General features: G+C 33.4%; 2 long non-coding RNA genes across 2 annotated transcripts; one reads left to right on the top strand and one right to left on the bottom strand.

Annotated features, from left to right (window-relative positions):
- Positions 1–1,536, top strand: LOC148281631 (uncharacterized). The gene is made up of 3 exons (XR_015822312.1): positions 1–134; positions 546–1,283; positions 1,430–1,536. It is a non-coding gene; the product is annotated as an uncharacterized LOC148281631 (long non-coding RNA).
- A 2,153-nt stretch (positions 1,537–3,689) lies between these two features.
- LOC148281630 (uncharacterized) lies at positions 3,690–7,367 on the bottom strand. The gene is made up of 3 exons (XR_015822311.1): positions 6,716–7,367; positions 4,994–5,105; positions 3,690–3,951 (listed from the first exon to the last, which is right to left on the bottom strand). It is a non-coding gene; the product is annotated as an uncharacterized LOC148281630 (long non-coding RNA).
- Positions 7,368–19,064: the final 11,697 nt, after the last annotated feature.

Below are 19,064 nucleotides of genomic sequence, written 5' to 3'. Positions count from 1 at the left end.
CTGTAAAAACTCAAAAGACGCCATTATACAAATTACGACAAATCCATTTGTGCTCATAAATTGGAGGTTCGTAAGTTTTTTTAAATTTGTCTGGACATTTTTAGTCTTTGTCAAAAATAACGGAGTTAATACAGGTAAGTACTCGCAATTAATAAATTTAATCAATTTAAACACGTACTATATTGTCAAAATATTAGTCAGATCGATTTGAGGTCTTTTTTCCTCGATCTAGATCTGGCACAGTTCGAGTATGTCAGTCGGTGTTGATTATATTTCAACACCAAATTCGTTTCTAATTTATATTAATTATTAATTTATATATACATACATTATCGTACGAAACTCGGGATACACATTTAATGCATCTTAATCATGCTATAAAGGTTCCTAAAGATTGCCATATTGAAGCTAATTAAATGACAAGACGATGCATTGATTGATTGTTTAGTATTCCCAAAGACATACGGTCGGCCGTCGGCTTTTGTACTTTCTACTTTTGCGTAATTCACTATTTCAGGCATTTAAATAAATTATGTTTTTTACAGATTTTTATCAAAAATGCAAACATTCTTCGCTTCCATGCAGGTGCTCCCTCGGTTAACTAGTGATAACTATGTTAAGATAATATGTTATGAGGAAAATAATGAATCAAGTCATTAAGGAAACTGACAGGGAAGGTGTGCCTACATTAAGACAATTTCAGTAGAATTATAATATATGGAACGCAATAAGCAATATTGGATACTTGTGGGCTGAAATAAAAAAGTAAAAAATGAAAGGTTCCTGTAAACAATTATGCCCGCAAATGATGAATTTTGAAGAAACTCTGGAAACTATCACAGATAATATAGTATAGGACTTCAACAATGAAGATGTTAACAAGTTAATTGAATATCACTCAGAACCTCTGTCAAATGACTGCTTAATTGCAACAACTGGTAAATGAAATACACAGTTAATGTAAGGAAAAAGCTGATAAAATTGTCTTTGACGGTAAAAAATATGAATGAAGCCTTATCTATTTTGAAAATTAAATACAGCATGTTAATATATAGAACTCTTTATCAAGAAAACAAAAAATATGGAAGTATTTAACTAACTCTTGAAAAATTTATAAAGAATCACCTGAAAGCACTTAAACACCTCATTAACTTAATTAAAAAATACATATTTTTTACATCCCTCGACTTTCGAACATTCAACATTCGCACACATTTTCAGGAACCAATTATGTGCGAAAGTCTACTGTATTTCAATGCTTGGGACAAGATGTCCCTCTAATGGTTAGTAATACTGTAATTATATGTCTGTATACTGATAACATAATGAATCATTACATGCAAGAACACTTTTTGCTCAAATTATAATTGAAGCTGTAAGGTTTAAATATCAAATCAAAATACATATAAATTTTAAATCCTTATTTCAGATTTGCTGTCACAATCTCTGAATGTGTAAGTACAAAATGAACCAGTGCAAGATCTGTTTGTTTGATCCCATATCGTTGAAATATACTTATTCTTCTGACATTCTCAATTATTCTTCTTCGTTTTTTCATGGCCTTTTCACATCTCAACTCGGGTGTTCTGGCCAGTGTCGAGTATTTTTGTTTTTTTTTTTTACATATATATACACATGTGTTAGTAATATAATATGTACAAGTTAGTATGTTAGTATTTAATATAATATAAACATATAATAATAAAACATATTTACAGCTTTACACCATTTACAACTAGATATTTACATAGGATTTTAAATACACGTTTATTGGGTGGGGACAGGAGAGTTAGAATATGAATAGGGAATGGGATATTAATATCAGAGAGGTCGGATAGGAAATCAGGATAACAATCATTTATGGGGCATCCAAAAAAAATATGGTTTAAATCTTCCTCATCTAGCTGACATTCGCAAATGGCAGAGTCCCGGACATGGATTCTGAACAGGTGAGAACCATTGCAGCAGTGCCCAATGCGCATTCTGCATATGGAGGATGTCTCAAACTTGTTCAGAATCACTTTGGAAAACCAAGGCTTTTCTGTTACTTTTGGTTTCAGTTGGAAAAGATGTTTACCCTTGGCTTGGGAAGAGGCTACCCAATATTCTTGCCATGTGCGAAGTTGCTTCTCCTTCGTCATAACAAGGAGATCACCTAGTGGTAGTAAATTACTATAGGCAGGATCCCCGGAGTGGACCGCCTCCTTTGCTAACGCGTCCACTTTTTCGTTACCGGGAATACCACAATGGCTAGGGATCCAGGACATAACAATACTCTTATTGGATGCCTCTGATAAAGAAAGAAGAAATCGAGTTTCCACGCAGAGCTCATCCTCGGGATAAAAGGATGGAGGGGATTTGATTTTTTGTAAGGCACTCAAGGAATCCGACAGGATAAGGAACTTGCTATATTGTGAGCTTAAGGCGTATTTGACAGCATCTCGGATTGCGATACATTCTGCGGTAAATACAGATGCATTCTTGTGCAATTTGTACAATCTTTGAAAGTTGTTGTCTTCACAATATATAGCCGCACCCGTATGGGTTGCCGAATCTGACCGAGATCCATCAGTGTAGATAATTTTCCAACCTATCCATCTTGACGACCGAATACGGTTGAATGTACACCGGGGCTGTAGGTGGCTTTCGACTCCGAATGTGAGTTCAATACTTGGGGCATAAATAGAAGTTTTAAATGGGAAACGATAAAGGGGAAGAAGGTCTTTAGGATAAATGTTAGATTCGAAAGATTTGTAAAAATGAAAACTGTTGACTAGTAAAGGGGGTGGTTTATGAAACCAAAAAGATGAGGATGTCACGCAGTCAGAGAGAAACTGTACCTTTTTGAGGAGCAGGTTGTTTTTTTGGACAGAGCATTTTAGAAGAAATCTATCCGCCAAGTATTGTCTTCTCATACCGAGTGGGGGATCACAAGCTTCTACTTGTAAAGCGTTAATTGGAGATGACTTCATGGCTCCGACGACTAGTCTCAGACTTTGGGATTGGATCCGGTCAAGTCTTTGGAGATTCTTAGATTCTTTTTGATTCCTATTTTCTAATAGAGAGTTATTTACAACTCGTCGAAAATGGCCCTCAAAATTAAATGTTTAAGTAAATCATAAGAACACAAATCTCTTTTAAAAAAAAATATAAATATATGGTGAATTTTTATACCGTAGAATAAATAAATGTAGGTAATCATCATCATCATTTCAATTCCGCACCTAATTGCATAGGGCACTGCATTGGTACACCAATCGCAGCGTATCTTGATCTTTTTGTTACTTAAAGAAAAGATGATCAATCGTACGCTTGGAGTGCCAGTCAAGGGACTATGAAATATTGTACTGTAAAATCACATTTTAAAATAAATATTTCATGTCTACCATGTCAGGAACTGAACCTGAGACCTCTTGCATGATAATGATAAGCAAACGCGTTGAGAGGATGTGAGAATACATTTTCTTGTAACAAAAGGTAATATAAATAAAAATAATTTCAAATGTACTGTTTTCGTAAAACTAACTAACTAAAACTAAAGTAAATACAATTCTTGGCCAGAGCCCTTATTTCTCCCGGTGAAAGTGATCACATTAAGGTTCCTTATATTTGAAATATGTGTTTAAATATTTATGTGTGAGATATGACTATATTTTAATTACGTATGAAAGGGAAACTAAAACACAAAATATTTTTTCAATAACAGTACTTGCACTGTAGTTTATAAGTTTTTAGGTATAAAATAATAAAAAAGAACTACAAAAAACTAACTAGAATTTAGCTAATGCTCTACATTTGTGAGAAAAGGTTTGAGTGTTTAATGTAGTTGTTGTAGACTCATTTCTGTAGTCCGCTTTTCTGCTCTGCCACATATTTACTCCCATTTTCTCAGATGATCATAAAGGTGTTAAAAATTGACACCAAATTGCAACATTTGATATTTCCTCTTTGCTAAAAATAAAAAAACAAAAAATTATATAATTTACAATACATTTTTAATTACATTTATATTTAGTACAAAATGACATACTAAAATAAGCACTTAAAATAGTAAAATATATCTTATTTAGGTAAGTTGGAAGTTATTCATCAGGTATTGCAATAAACCTGCCAATATACATATTTTTGTATATTGTACAAAAGTTCATCAGTACACGCAAGAATCAAACACCCTAATTATTCCGCATATTGTTAAACCTTTTAAAAAGAAAACTTTGAAGGCTATATTTTGTGATTTATATGTTTTATTTCTCAGAGCAAATTATTATGCAGTAAAGGTAATATTTTTTAAGTTGTCTGTAGGTATTGTGATTATGATATTGCAATTCAAATATGTGTAAGCTGATTAATTCTAAATATTCAAAATGATATAAGCGATGTCATATGTAATGGTATAACTTTGTATTTTCCATATGGTGACAAATTTCCTTTTGTTAGGACATGCCAACGTGAGCTGTAGAGAAAATATTTAATATAATATTAATTTTAAACTAATACAAGATATTTTAATAGTACTTACTTTATTTTTAAAAAATTCTTATGTACTTTGGCTCTTAATCTGTTTGGTAATAAAAAAACATTTGAAAAAATAACAAATTGGGTATTATTTAAAGCAAATCTAATAAATAGTTTAATATGGAAATAAATGATGATTGATATTTAAATATACAAATGTATAATAACTGTGTAGGTAGTGATATTTCATTGTTTTTGCAACATCTTTAATACCCAGACTGGTATCTTAACTATAAAAATATATATATTACAATTTATATAATAATAACTGAAGTATTGTATCCTTTTTTATTTAGATTTATCTTTATAATAAAGATATCAGTCATAAAGGTGTAGCGACGAATCTTGCTACTGATTATTTCAGATTTGTGAATTTAAGTACCACTTATCTTTAATTTTTAAGTAAATTACAATTTAAAATGAGAATTTTCAAGAGTGCAAAAAAAACTTGAATTACTTAATAAACAATGTGTCCCACCTCCAAGCAGATGACGAATAGTTTGATATCCATATATTCCATTACAGCATAAATTTAAAGAGCCAATCGATATCATCCCTTCGAAAGATCCGCTTTACTGGTTTAATATAATCTGAAAAAATACACTTATAAAGGTTAAATTATTTACAGATGTTCTAAAAGAGAATGAGATTTTTTTTAGAAGATAATATCATTAAAAGTCTAGACATTTATAGAGCTTACTATTTACTACTATTATTATTAATATTGATTTAATATTTGTTTTAGTGCAAAGGTATAATTAAACACCACTATTCATAACATAAATTATATTATATTACAATAACCTTAATAATATTGTATCCTTTTTATAACACATGCTGTGAGCTATTATAAAGGGTGATGGGTTTAGCAAAATTAAATATCTTATGTGTATGCATGTCCAATTGTCTTTCATTGTTTCTTAATAAACATTTGTAATTTTTCACGTCTCTGAGGGAGTTTGTCGTTACAAGATTCTCTTACTTTTTTAACATATTATTTTCTGGATATTATGTATACCTGTGTTATTTTTATAAATACCTAATTTTACCTTTTTATTTTCATTATTTCTATATGTGTGAATTAAGATGTTCTATTTTGTAATGTACATATATATGAATAAATAAAATTGAAATACCACCACTAAACCACTAATAAAATAAATATTAATTATGAGGAAGACTAATGAACAAAGAAGACCAAAAAAGAGATGGCATGACCGAACCCAACAAATTATTTGAGAAGGATCTCATCAGTGGTACGGGCGGTACGGCAATACTTTGTAAGGCTCCCCTCCCACTAGGCAGCCTGGCTGCGGCAGCTAATACTACATATGACGGCTTATTAGATACCGCACACTAGGCAGCCAAGAATTCCTGGCTGCGGCAGCCATTAGAACGCGTTTGACGTGCACGGCAGCCAACTGGCTGCCTGCAGCCAGAACGAGACAAAGCAAATGTATGTGACTGCCTCAGTCTCCGCGCACTTGTCGTAGCAGCCAGAAGTATTTTATGAAACGAATTTGCAATGACTTTCGATACAGAAGATCCATAAAATAATTTTGAAATGAACCCTTTCAAGTAAAGGATGAATTCAATATCTTCTTTTTGGTTTGCGTTTCTTACGAGATAAAATGTAAACAAAAACATCTTCCACATCCATTTTATTTGGACTGGCCGTCAGGCTGGCTGCTTTAACTGGCTTTGCAAAATTTTGACTGCGGCAGCCGAGCTGCCTAATGGGCGGGAAGCCTAATTATCAACAAAAAAATTAAAGGGGAACATAAAAGCTGTTAATATATTACTTGCGATTTTAACCAAACAAAAATACTGCTGAAACGATAAGTATTTACATACATAATAATAATTTACATTACGAATATCAACAATTAAAACTAACAGTTCGCAGTAGCGGTATTGCTGTACCACTGCGGATATGGTAATACTTCAAAAGTTGGAAAAATCAGCACACATGCATGAGATTTTGTATGACTGCAAACGCATGTGTGTTGTATATCCTCTGGCTGTCCCGGGGAAAACGGCTTGGTGGTTTGTTTATTTTTTACTAACACTAGCTTATTCTTAACCTTTTACAATTTATAAATATTATAATGATTAACAACTTGAGAAAAAACTCGTAAGGTAGGTTTAAACCGTACACAATATATAAGTTTGATTAAAATACCGAATTAGATAAACATACCTTCAAATGATGATTCCTGTTGTCGCGCAAGATGTACATTTAGGGACGCTGTGGTTCGTATGCAAGTTTCTATAGAGTACAGTAGGTATTTCACAGAGGTTCTATAAAAATAAACAAAATCCCTAAGGACATGTAGATCCGGGGCATACTTATCATTTACAAAAGTAGTTGAACTGTCACTGTATGTTTGTTTATGTTTTGCATTGTTGCAATATAAAAAGTACAGTTTGACGCGTAGAAAAAATAAATACCCCACATGGCACACGTTATAAATTTTCATCAGGATAGCAAAAGCGTTATATTTTGTAATAGGTATATTCATCTCGTCAGTGACGCATGCGCACGAGTATTTTTTCTCATTTTCGACACTCACGCTGTTGCGGGTAGATATCGAACTATGAAACGTCAATTATAAAACCGTCTAAATAACGAGAAATAACGATTGAGGTTTGGTAAATTCAACATAATTAAGTATTTTGGGTCATTCTTAAGGTCAAAATAATGTTTCTATTGAAAATCATTATTTTTGGTTTTATGTGTTCGAATTCATTTACGTAATTTGACATGTAATCATCAGAATTGCCATATAGAATACCAAGTTTAACCGCGTTCAAAAAATAAAAATCCCTAAATTACACCACGTTATATTCTCGTCCGAAAGTCGAGATCATCTCGTGGGTGTCGAGAGTGATCAGAATACCACTGCTGCAAGAGTTACCGTTTCCCAAATTAAGCTGTTTCGTAAAGACGCAAAAAAAAGTTTAGTGGAGTCTACGACCCTTCCCCACACCACAAAGTCCTAGTGCCAGCTCTAATGTATGGGAGCGAAGTATGGAATTGGAAAAATGATTATGAAAGCAGGTTAAAGGCTGTCAAAATGCAATCCCTCGGGGGAATGTGTGGTAAATCGATGTATGATAGGTGCACAAATGTCGAGATCCGCGAACTATGTAAGGCTGAGTCATGCATTATCGATAGAATTAAAAAAGGGGTGCTGCGTTGGTTTGCACATGCAGAGCAAATGAACAGCGAAAGAATGGCTAAAATGATCTACGCTGCGAATGCTGATGTATGCAGAAAACGAGGAAGACCGATACAGACATGGCACGATTAAGTCTATCAAATACTTGAAGATGGACATGTCTAGAGTAGGAATAATCAGCGTGCGTGCATAAGAAAATGTATGAATGAAAAGAAAGTGAGGTCGTTATGCAAAGACATAGTAATGTGGCGTTTTATCCTCTCTGCCTCCCCCTAGGTGGAAACGGCGTGATGGTTTGTTTGTTTTCAAAAAGACACCTAGACTAAAGTCACTTAAAATTATAAAATGTAATTTTTATTCAATTCTCCACGAGGAAGCTCTGTGGTTTCTTAATATTTGTTTTATTTCACAAAAATATTTTGAGTTTGTCCAAATTTTTGTAGACAAGAACTGGATTTAACTCCCCGGGGAGCTGTTTATATTAACATATTACAATAGAGATGAAAAACATTTTAGGTAGATTTCTATATTACCTTCTCTAAAATATTCTTCATCCCTGTTGTAATTTGTTTTATTTGTTTGAAGACTTTTTATCGAATCCAAAAAAATGTTTAAACAAATTTGTATCATATTATCAGCGCTTTGTTTTTTTAAGTTTTGTGATTTTGAAATTTCTCCGCTTGAGACGTCTCAAGTTCTCTACGTTGAGATTGGCGAATTGGCTCACCGCATACCGGAAATCTATCACAACACTCTATTATCGGTTGATTCACAAGAACTCATGTCATTCAAAGTAGTTCTTATTAAATTTTTCCTACATTTTCGAGAAACTTCGCCTTACAATGAAAAGCTCTTATTTTCACCGCGAGCAAAAAAACATTTTTAAATGTAATTTCTTGTAGCAATGAACTTCCTCATTGCGCCTTGATAAAGGAGCACGCGTAGCCCCGCAATAGGTAGGTTATAAAATAAATAATAAATAGTTATAAAGAAAGGGATTTTTTTCTCTACATTTCAAATACGTTTTCGCGAATTCCAGCGTGCCGTTTATTTTCCAATTTCTTTTGATTTCTTAAACAGATGGCGTTGTATTAATTATATTTATCTCCCTGTCGCATCTTAAAATGACGTCACGCGAGGAGAGATCACAATAACTTCATGTTTTGGGTCGCCCGAAGGTTGGAAGATTTACTTTAAGCCTGTGGAACCTATTCCGAGCACGGTGGTATCCAATTCTCGTCAACAATAGTTACCTTATCCTAGAACTTTATCTGATATTCAGGCGGTGCAGCGTTATCAGGTCGGCCGGGATAGGAAAGCCCGCGTGGGCAGACATTAGTCGGAGGTTCGATGGCAAAAATAAACGTAAATGAAACTGGATTGTCGTGACCCACACACCGGGCCCGTCTGGGTTGTGGCAAATATCATTATAATACACTTGTCCGCATCTGATGGTGCATAGGGCACTGTATTGGTACACTAAATGCAGCGTACATCGTATATCGATTAAACCAACATTACAAACATTACCCACAACACAACATAATTGGTGTCCTGATGAAGAGAAGGGTACGTCTCGAAACCTGTAGACATAGAAAAGTCGGTAAGTGGCTATATACAAATATTTAATAACATTTAGTAAAATGTTTTACCACAAAGTTAATGCTTTAAATATTAATAATATTTTATCAGCGAGTACGAACTTATTTCCAAACAATTTTCTTTATGAAGAATTTTTACCTTTTCGCTCTGTTGCATGGAACAAAAGCGTTGCAATTTTTTTTTTGTTTAGCAACAAACGTGTAACATACAGTGCATGTTCAGCTCAATGCCTTTTCAACTAGAATTTAGTGGACTGTATGGAAATTGTTACTCACTTTTTAAGTTCTTCCGATTGTTTCTTATATGGAGCACTTCACTACTGCTACAGCCCGGATACCGGTATCGTGTAGATGATGATGAACTGTATAATTTAACTTTTTACATGTGACTCGCTCACAGGACGGTAGAAGCACAAGAATTTGAAATAGGAAGGATTTGGGAAGGAACAGGATTTACTTTAAGAAGAGAGTCATATATTTTCTTAATTTCATAAAACTGTTTTATGGGTGAACTATATCTACGTTGTGTTCTGCAGGGTCGAAACCAGCCCTTTTAGAAGCTTCGACATCAGGCTTTCGAGGAAATCATTTCTTTTTTTTTCAGTCAGTATATTGTATTTTAATATCATCTAGTGTATTGACGTCATTTACAGATTTGGCAGTAGCCAATAAATTAGTTAATGAAAATTGAGTCAATCGGTATCTTATTTCAGACATGGTAACAAATTTATAAAATACAAGATTTAAACACTTTTATAATTAATTAAAAATTAATATTCATCGATTTTATATACCTACGTAGTATAAATCTATAAACTATGTAGAAATAATAGTTGATACTAAAATTTGACATCTCTGTTATGTTGTAATTCTTATTATGACGGATCTAAATAGCCATAAGAAAATAATTCATTGCCTTACGCATAAACTAGAAATATTTTGTAGGTACCTACCTACCTACTACATGAATTACGAATCGAATGAATTTTCGAACGTTATTTGAATTTGCGCGCCACCGGTGGAAAAAAGATAAATGCACAACGATGAAAACTTCATATAATACCGTAATAGGAACCGGGAATTAATTTTAGGAAAGAATTGATATTAATCCGTCTCGAATAGGACCAAAAAGGAATGTTTGGCCTTTTAGGCATTGAGCATTGATAACAGAACAAATTAGAGTTTATTGGACTGTATGGAAATTTCGTCGCTGTTAGTACCTGCGGTCCATTGTTTTGTTGTAAACTATATATAACTTTGTGATTGATAATACTAGAATGATTTTTATCTGTATGGGCGGCTCTTCGGCGGTAGCCCCTTAGTACTCTGAGAATATGACAAATGTATTTTGGTGACAATATTAAAATCATGCGTCAATACATTAATGACTGTTATTACCGACTGAAATAAATCGCATTAATTTTTCCGCCAAATTACCATCACGCTATTTATCAACGATAAAATTATGGAGATCGCATAATACGAATATGTTCGAGAAATTTCGGTCACAATATTAGAATACGCGCGGTAATAAAATCCTTAAAGTCTCATTATTTGTATAGATTCTGGGGGCGATTATCGCCCGCACCCACTCTCCCATCATTCAGGCCGACTCTGTATTCGGTTATAGTCAGACAGATCCCACGCGCATATGGCCGCAGGTAAAGAAAATTGCCGTAAGGATGTTTTTGGGTACGCCCAAATTTTGGCAATATTATGTTTTATATTTTTATTTCCCGGTGATTGTTCATCTAAATAAGCCATACATTAACTTTAATTGTCCGTCAGCTCTGACAAATTCAAGATTTTTATAAGTCCAGTTCCATGAAAAGCAGTTGGTACGTATTCCTTGTATAAATTGTATTTTATTTTCCACTTAAACCAGCAGGTGACAGGTAATGCCTAGACATTTCTCAAAATTTTATCTTTCTCTGTTGTAATACTAAGTATATTATTATTCTTAGTGGTGGGGGTCAGTGCCATGCAAGAGCCTGACGTCATGTGAAGATCTATTGTGACGGTTCCCTGTGAATAGTACTCGCCCTCCAAGCCCAGGTCTATAAATAACCTGGCTACTGTGTGGAAGGCGAGAGTTCTTATTTCGCTTAATCTCGGAGCGAGTTCTTTAACGTCCTCAGGTTTAACCAGTGGTCTCCCGAGGATGAAGCTCCTTTTATGATGTAAACATATCTAGAAGTTTCGGAATGGTTCATTCTAGCGCGGTGTTTGTTCAATCTGCAGTGCCCCGGGCGGGCTCTAGTGATAACCCTCACTTGATGAGGCTAGACTAAAACTAAAACAAGACAAGGACAATCAAGACTTGTAAATCAGGGAATGAAATTATACAATAAACTACCAGACAAACTTTTCAAAAGCTGAAAAAAATATTATTTTGAACAACAGAGTATGAATAAAAAATGTCTATATTATTTTTTGTAAAATGAATGTAATAATCCGGAAGGGTTTATAAATAAATAAATATAAATATAAATAAATATATATATAAATATATTGTTGATTATACATTATTTTAGGCGATTTCACAAATAAATTTTTCGCTTTTAAATTAATAACGGAAAATGAAAACTATTTTTAAAATCTATAAATGGACAAAGCATTCGGATAGAGGCGCGGACTCGTTAAAATGAGATGACGAAATAGAGAGATTGAGCGGTATACAAGTATACATGTACTCGTATAAGGCAAGTTTGTTTCTACTAAATATGGATTATGGCGGTAACAAGTCTATTATAGTAACGGTGACGCTATGTTCTTTTCTGTCAACGGATTGTAATATTAACATTCATGCATTATATTATATATTGCACAAACTACGGTTAAAATTGGTGCTGCCTTTCTCCAGAAAAAATCGCACAAAACTTCGCTTTTAAGACAGCCAACAATGCTTATTAGATATTTTTATTTTTGTCTCTAGAATATTGTTAGATCGCTTCTTATCGATATCAGCTGCGTTTGTACTTTAGTGCTAGTCGAATAGTCAGTATAAGGAAAATGCAGATTATAAGATAGCCAATCGCATATCAAGGCGGGGTTATATTATATTATATACTAGCGGACCCGACAGACGTTGTCCTGCCCGAACGTTGGCTTGCCTGCTATTAGCAAGGAAAAAGACTTTTCATTGATAAGTAGGTACCTAGGTACTTGTTTATGATTGGATCCCAAAACTAAAAATGATTAATATTCTAATATTGAATTTAAGTAGGTACCTAGGTACTTGTATATGGCTGAATTCCAAAACATAAATTAATTCATTTTCAAATATGGAATTCTTTCTGCAAATGTCAAACTCGGCTCTTCTCACCAACAGGGGTGCACTTTATACATGAATGCGATTTTCAAAAATGTATTTAATGTCAGTTAATATTATTTTAGCATTACCAAAAATCTAGTAAAAAAAATAAATGGGAAGAAATTATAAAGAATGTAAGGAAAGAATCTATAAAAAGAGAATGATGTTTGTGAACATTCAAAAGCAAACTTTTTTCAAACACAAAAAAACAACATCCTTCCATTTTTTTTTGTATTTAAATTCTCGTCGAATGCAACCCTGGTAGGTCGATGAAAAAAAGATTTATGCTTCTAACTTTTCTTTACAGATTCGATTGAATTTTAGTACCTACAAACACGCGCAGTGCAAATATCTATATTTCGCTGAAAACCGCACGTAAATCGGTTCAGCCGTTTAGGAGAATTGCAGTGATATATAAAGATGTTCTCCGACAGCGTCAGCACTGACGTTTTACCTCCCGGCTTCCAGGCCAAGCTGCCTCTGGTTATGCCGATTGGAAGAGCAGTCAGGAGGCTGAACATTATCACTTTGAAGGTTGACATCTTTCACATCAGCGAAACTATGATGATTCTAGAATATTTGACAGCGCAGCTTGGTATAATGAGCCACACACTACTCGACGAAATAATCACATTCTTAGAAGGCACACGCGTAGGACGGTTCGCTTGCTATGTTATTCACAACTGTACAGTGTACATTATTTACCCTATTAAAAAAAATAAAAAAATATATAGTTGTATTTTGAGACGCTTTTAATAAAATTAGACGCTTTTCATAATAATGACTCGTGACAGATTTCATAATCATCATGAACAATATCACTTTGAAGATCTTTCAAATCAGTAAAATTATGTTTAAGAGGCAAATACTCTTGCTATTGGAGAATATAATTCCTTAATAATGTCGAACCTTTGCTCTAGGGCAGTGGTCGACAAACTCTTTAGTCAAAAGAGCCAAAGATCAGCGTTAAACGATTAAAATTTTCTTTGAGAGCCAAATTCATTAATATTATGAAAATATTATAAATAAATAGCAGATGTTGACTTCGTTGAAATTAATTGCAACAGAGATGGGACATCACTTATATCATTAAGTATTTTGAAAATGCAGTTCTCAGTTCTTCTTTTCTCCAATGAAGACTGATTAAGAGATTGCTCTATTTCAAAATAGGAATAATTACCCCTTTGCAATTCGAGCAACTATGCCACTTTTCTTATAAAACAGTGTTGAACAGACTCAATATGGTCATGAGTCCTTTAGAATGGAGACCAAATGGAGAATCATATTCTAGATGGGGTCGAACTGGTGAGCAGTAAGGAGTTTTGATGGTATTAATATTTTTGAAGTCCGTCGTCATTCTATTGACAAAACTGAGAAGTTTGAGAGATTTGTTTACAAAACATTTAAGTTTGTAAGTGAAAATTCTTGATGGAAGTTCATTGTAATTTATTATATAAATAAAACACGAGTGATACTTTAATCCACAAATTTGGAATATCCAGTGACCGGTTTCATCGCTTTCGCGACATCTTGTTTACTTACATCATCTTTACTTACATATAACTTTGAATTATGTATCCTTACCTCTGTTCTGTATAAATACATTTAACTTTTTAATAAAGATACCAAAGCGATGAAACCGGTCACTGGATATTCCAAATTTGTGGATAAAAGTATCACTCGTGTTTTATTTATATAATAAATTTGTTTACAAGATTATCAATGTATTTACGATAGGAGAGTTGACTATCTAAAGTGATGCCAAGATACTTTATTGACGAAACCATTGAAAGGGATTTTTTTTAGTTTGTAGTTGAATTGTTAAGGTTTTTTTCGTCGCTGTTATAGGGATTTGCCGAAATATTGTGGTTTTTAATGACGAAAGTATTTAAAAACACCCATGTGATTCGTGATTTATTTGTAGAGTATTTAAAAAAAGATTTGGTATTTGTTTTTATCTAGTTAGAGCGATGTGTTCTGCAGAGTACTGCCTACTAACCGAGTGGAACGCCTTGGTGCCTTATGCCTTATGCCTTATGCGGGCATAGACGAGGCTGTCGCAATACCTTCTGTATACATATGTACATAATCCTCAGCCAATGTAATACACGTCTAGATAATTCTCTTATGTGGGACAATTCGAGAGATTATTTCGTTTTAAATTTTTTTATCGAAAGATAATTAAGTACTTCAATCGGAGCTGCAAAATAAAATTATGAACTTTTTCTGACGTTATTTATTACTTTAAAAGTCCGCAAATTTATTTATTATACACTAACGGACCCGACAGACGTTGCCCTGTACGAATGCTGGCTTGCCTGCTATTATAAAAAGACTTTTCATTGATAAATAGGTACCTAGATACTTGAGGGCATTGGAAGCAAAGATAGCAAACTCCCGTTTTTGTATTTTCGAGAAAAATAACAAAAATTGCTACACTAATGCCGAAAAGAGTCTTCATGTTAGAAATGTTATTTTCACTGAACTTAAACTTTAAGATACTAATAAATTAGCTTTAAAGAGACTCGAATTTCAAAAACTTTCTTAATATTTGTATGGCACGGCCATTTTGTAAAATTTAAATCTCAAGTCTGTCATTGGTCGAATAAAATGGCTGGTGGATATAGCTATGTTTACTTCCAAACACTATTTTCAAACTAACAGAAGTATGATTTTAAACTACATTTACAACTCAACTCATGATTTTTATAAAAATAAAGTTGATAAACTACAGAATGACATCATAACCAAAAATTTTTTTTAGGAGGTTGCTATCTTTGCTTTCAATGCCCTCACTTGTTTATGATTGAATTCCAAAACTAAAAATTATTAATATTCAAATACTGAATTCTTTTTGCAAATGTCAAACTCAGCTCGTCTCACTAACAGGGGTGCACCTTATTAATGAACGCGATTTTCAAAAATGTATTGAATATTAGTTGATATTATTTCAGTATTACCAAAAATCCAGTAAAAAACTAATTTGATTCCCTAGAACTAATTAATCTACTTGCTTAACGTGTCCCCTCCTGACCAACTAGACTGATATTTTCTATATTCGTAACATGAAAACTAATCATCGGAAACATTCTACCATTCCTCGTGTATAGTAAGCATTTAGCAAAAAATTTAATAGTGTTGATTTAGATATTCAACACTCCATATAATAGGTACAGAAGAGAACTAATTGGCTTGATTCAGAATAACAGAGAATAGATGTTTTGTCTCTTTTCTTGCTCTGTATCATTAAATCGAATGCAATTTTCCACTCCTACTTTCCTCCGATCATCCTTCACCATTCCTTATCAATTTCCTTATTTTTCTTCCCACAACCTCCTTGTTTTGACCATATTTATTTTATTTTAATACATAGCATATTTATTCTTTACATAGTTTAAACCGTCGCGCGTCGTCGCTTTATTTTAATATAATTACGAAGGCAGCACCTACTATTTTTATATATACATTTTTTATATTTTCTATTTATATTTAACCTAAAAATCTGTTTGTATTCGAAATAAATAGAATAAAATAATTTATTCAATGATATTTTTATTTACTTATCACAATATTTATTAAAAAATAAAATGCGCAAAAAAATAGAAAGACTGCCTGTTTTGATTTCTTTAAGGTGCACTTTACATGTTCTGATTCTCAGAATTACCGTCTCCAATCAGCTGTTAGGATATAGTATACAATGTATATGTATACGGTCCATCTGATGATTAATCTAAAGGCGGCTCTACACACTGGTCAATACGTCGGCCAGTACCGAGGCGCGCGCATTGGCAGCGAAATCGCTAAACTTCCATCGCGTTGGTGAGTAGTCAGCATCTGTCCGTGCGAGCCAATGTGCGGGCGTCAAAAGTGCACAAAAAATCAGTTGCGTCCCTCCGGTAGTTCGTAGCGTACTAAAAGCTGGGTCATCGTCTGGACGCGCTCCCAAGCGTTCAGCCAGCGCTCTTTGATATGTTGTTTTATTTTTATAGGACACAAAGTTAGAGTTAACTCTAATGGACCGGTGAAGTTTACATATTATATTACATGCTAAGGTTATCAATAAACTATTTGTATTTTTCAAGTACGATACTATAAAATACATTATATTTCAAATATCTGCCTTCTAATAACATAAAAAATGATAAATCAAACCGCTCATACACGCGTTTGTGTAATATTCGTGTAAAAAAGTGAATTGAACAGGAATGTTGCGTCTCATAAAATGAAATAATACGGACCAAAATGGACACCAAGTCGTTGGAACAATAGGCATAATCTCCCAGTCTACACACGTGCGTTTCCAGAAATTAGCAAGCGGCCAGCGGGCCACATGGTGACGGTATCTACCTACTATCTACAAAAGATTCTCTTCGGACATCTATCTCCCTTTGTTAACCATGGAGTTGATACAGTGCTTTATTTATTTAGTTTTTCATTGCTTACTTCTTGGCATAAACACTTGACAAACTTACTACTATGCTCTATTTTTTGTAAATTTATTGCTATAATTTTAACTTTGCTGGAATTCCACTCGTCCATGCGCTTTGTAGCTGCACGATGATTGGTTATCTAGCTTTCATATATCAACTTACCTAAATTTAGTAAATGGGTCTAGAATTTCAATCGTCTATGCGCTTAGTAGCTGCAAAACGTGTTGTAATTTTACTCCTTTTTACTATTCATATTATCATTTTTTTTAGTATCATTAATACACTAAATTTATTTGTCAACTTTTAAAATGTGTATATGGGGGCTAAATTTCTAACTGTCTATGTGCTCTGTAGCTGCAAGACGTCCTGTAATCTAGCTCCTATCTGTTATATTTTTTTATTGATCTTAATTGAAAACGAGGAAATAGAATCCCAACCGTCCATGCGCTCTGTAGCTGCAAGACGTACTGGGATATTTATTAATTGTACAGCGCCCTTGAGGTGATTTTCACAAAAATGGCGCTATATAAATTATCCAACTATAAATATATATATTGTAAGGGAAAAAAACATAAATGAAGGTAATTTAAAAATTAAAACCAAAGTAAAAAAGTTAGGTTAAAAGTTTTTAGTTAGTATTTACATAAGTAGAAATAATATTAAAATTAATAAAAAAACTTACTTAAAGTAATTAAAAAGTAAGCGATAAAATAAATATGAATAAAAAACATGATCAAGTGCACAAAGGAATTTTTTTGAAAACAGGAAAAAAATATATTTACGTACATATTCCAAGGGATTAAAATACCGATGAAAAGCAACAAATTGATTGTTGATTTATAAAACATCTTTGAAATTAATGTTAGGAAGATAGATAATATCAGTCCAGTCGGTCTAGAGGGGACACGGTAAGCAAGTAGATAAATTAGTTCTGGGGAATCAAATTTATTATTTACAGTTTTGTAAAGCAGGATCTGATCGAAGATATCTTTTATGTGTGTTAATGAATCAAGGTTATGAAATTTTAAAGAAGCTAGGTATATAATTTGAAAAATGCAAATGAAATTTGTATGTATATAATATATACATGATCCCGTAACTTCGAATCGACATTCGAATATTCGAATTGATACATTGGGAATGAAATCGTTCCAGAGTTCCCATCCCCTTCTCACACACACAAATACAATTTGACCGACTATGCGATATCGCATGGGTAAGCGCTGCACATGTGAAGCGGGCCGTTGGCAACGCTGAGTGCATGTGCCAGCGCGTGGTGCTAGCTCTGCCAGCCGCAAAAACCTCCCTCTACCCATTTGCCAACACGTTCTTGCCGACAGATTGGCCAGCGTGTAGAGGCTCTTTGGCGCATTATTTCTGTTTTTCTTCCGATTATTCATTTAGCCTTTGTCAAGGTGAGCTGATCGTGGGTCGCCCACAGCAGCTTCGCATACCTACATATTATATTGTAATTTGCATTGCGCATTCGGTGGATTTAAAACAGACGTAAACATGTTTATGGGCCATAAATTGTCTACATGTATTTGGTATTTGTGGGTTTCATTCAGCAAACATCAATTAGTGGGTTTCTAAATGTCACAACTTTTTTTTGAAATCTTGTCTACAGGTTGACATTATTTAGTACGGGGGATATCGTTATATCGGAAATATCACATAGGTACTACGAATCCCGATAAAAACATGTAAAATGGATCTAGAAAAAATAATTATAATTGTACGGATTTTGTAGAGCTATGCTTTCATACATAATTTTATAAATTAAATTGAAAGAAAATATGTCCCCACAAAAACGCGACATGTTTGGTCTTGATAATTGTGAAGCCAAGATTCATGACGATGTTATATTTCAATTTAAACAGTCACAAACAAAGTTCAAAATTCAACCGAATCGTGACGTATTAGGGGCGTGGCTAATTCAATTAACGATTTTCGCCGAAAAATACAATTTTTAAAAAATATGCTCTTAATAAACACAACAAGAAAATCAGAAAATGAGATTATT

The sequence above is a fragment of the Micrasema longulum genome, unplaced genomic scaffold, assembly GCF_059751315.1.
Source record: "Micrasema longulum isolate JH-2025_06_02 unplaced genomic scaffold, ASM5975131v1 h1tg000429l, whole genome shotgun sequence".
Taxonomy (NCBI): Eukaryota; Metazoa; Arthropoda; class Insecta; order Trichoptera; family Brachycentridae; genus Micrasema; species Micrasema longulum.
Note: the sequence above shows the minus strand (reverse complement) of the source record. Positions and strands in the feature narration are given on the sequence as shown.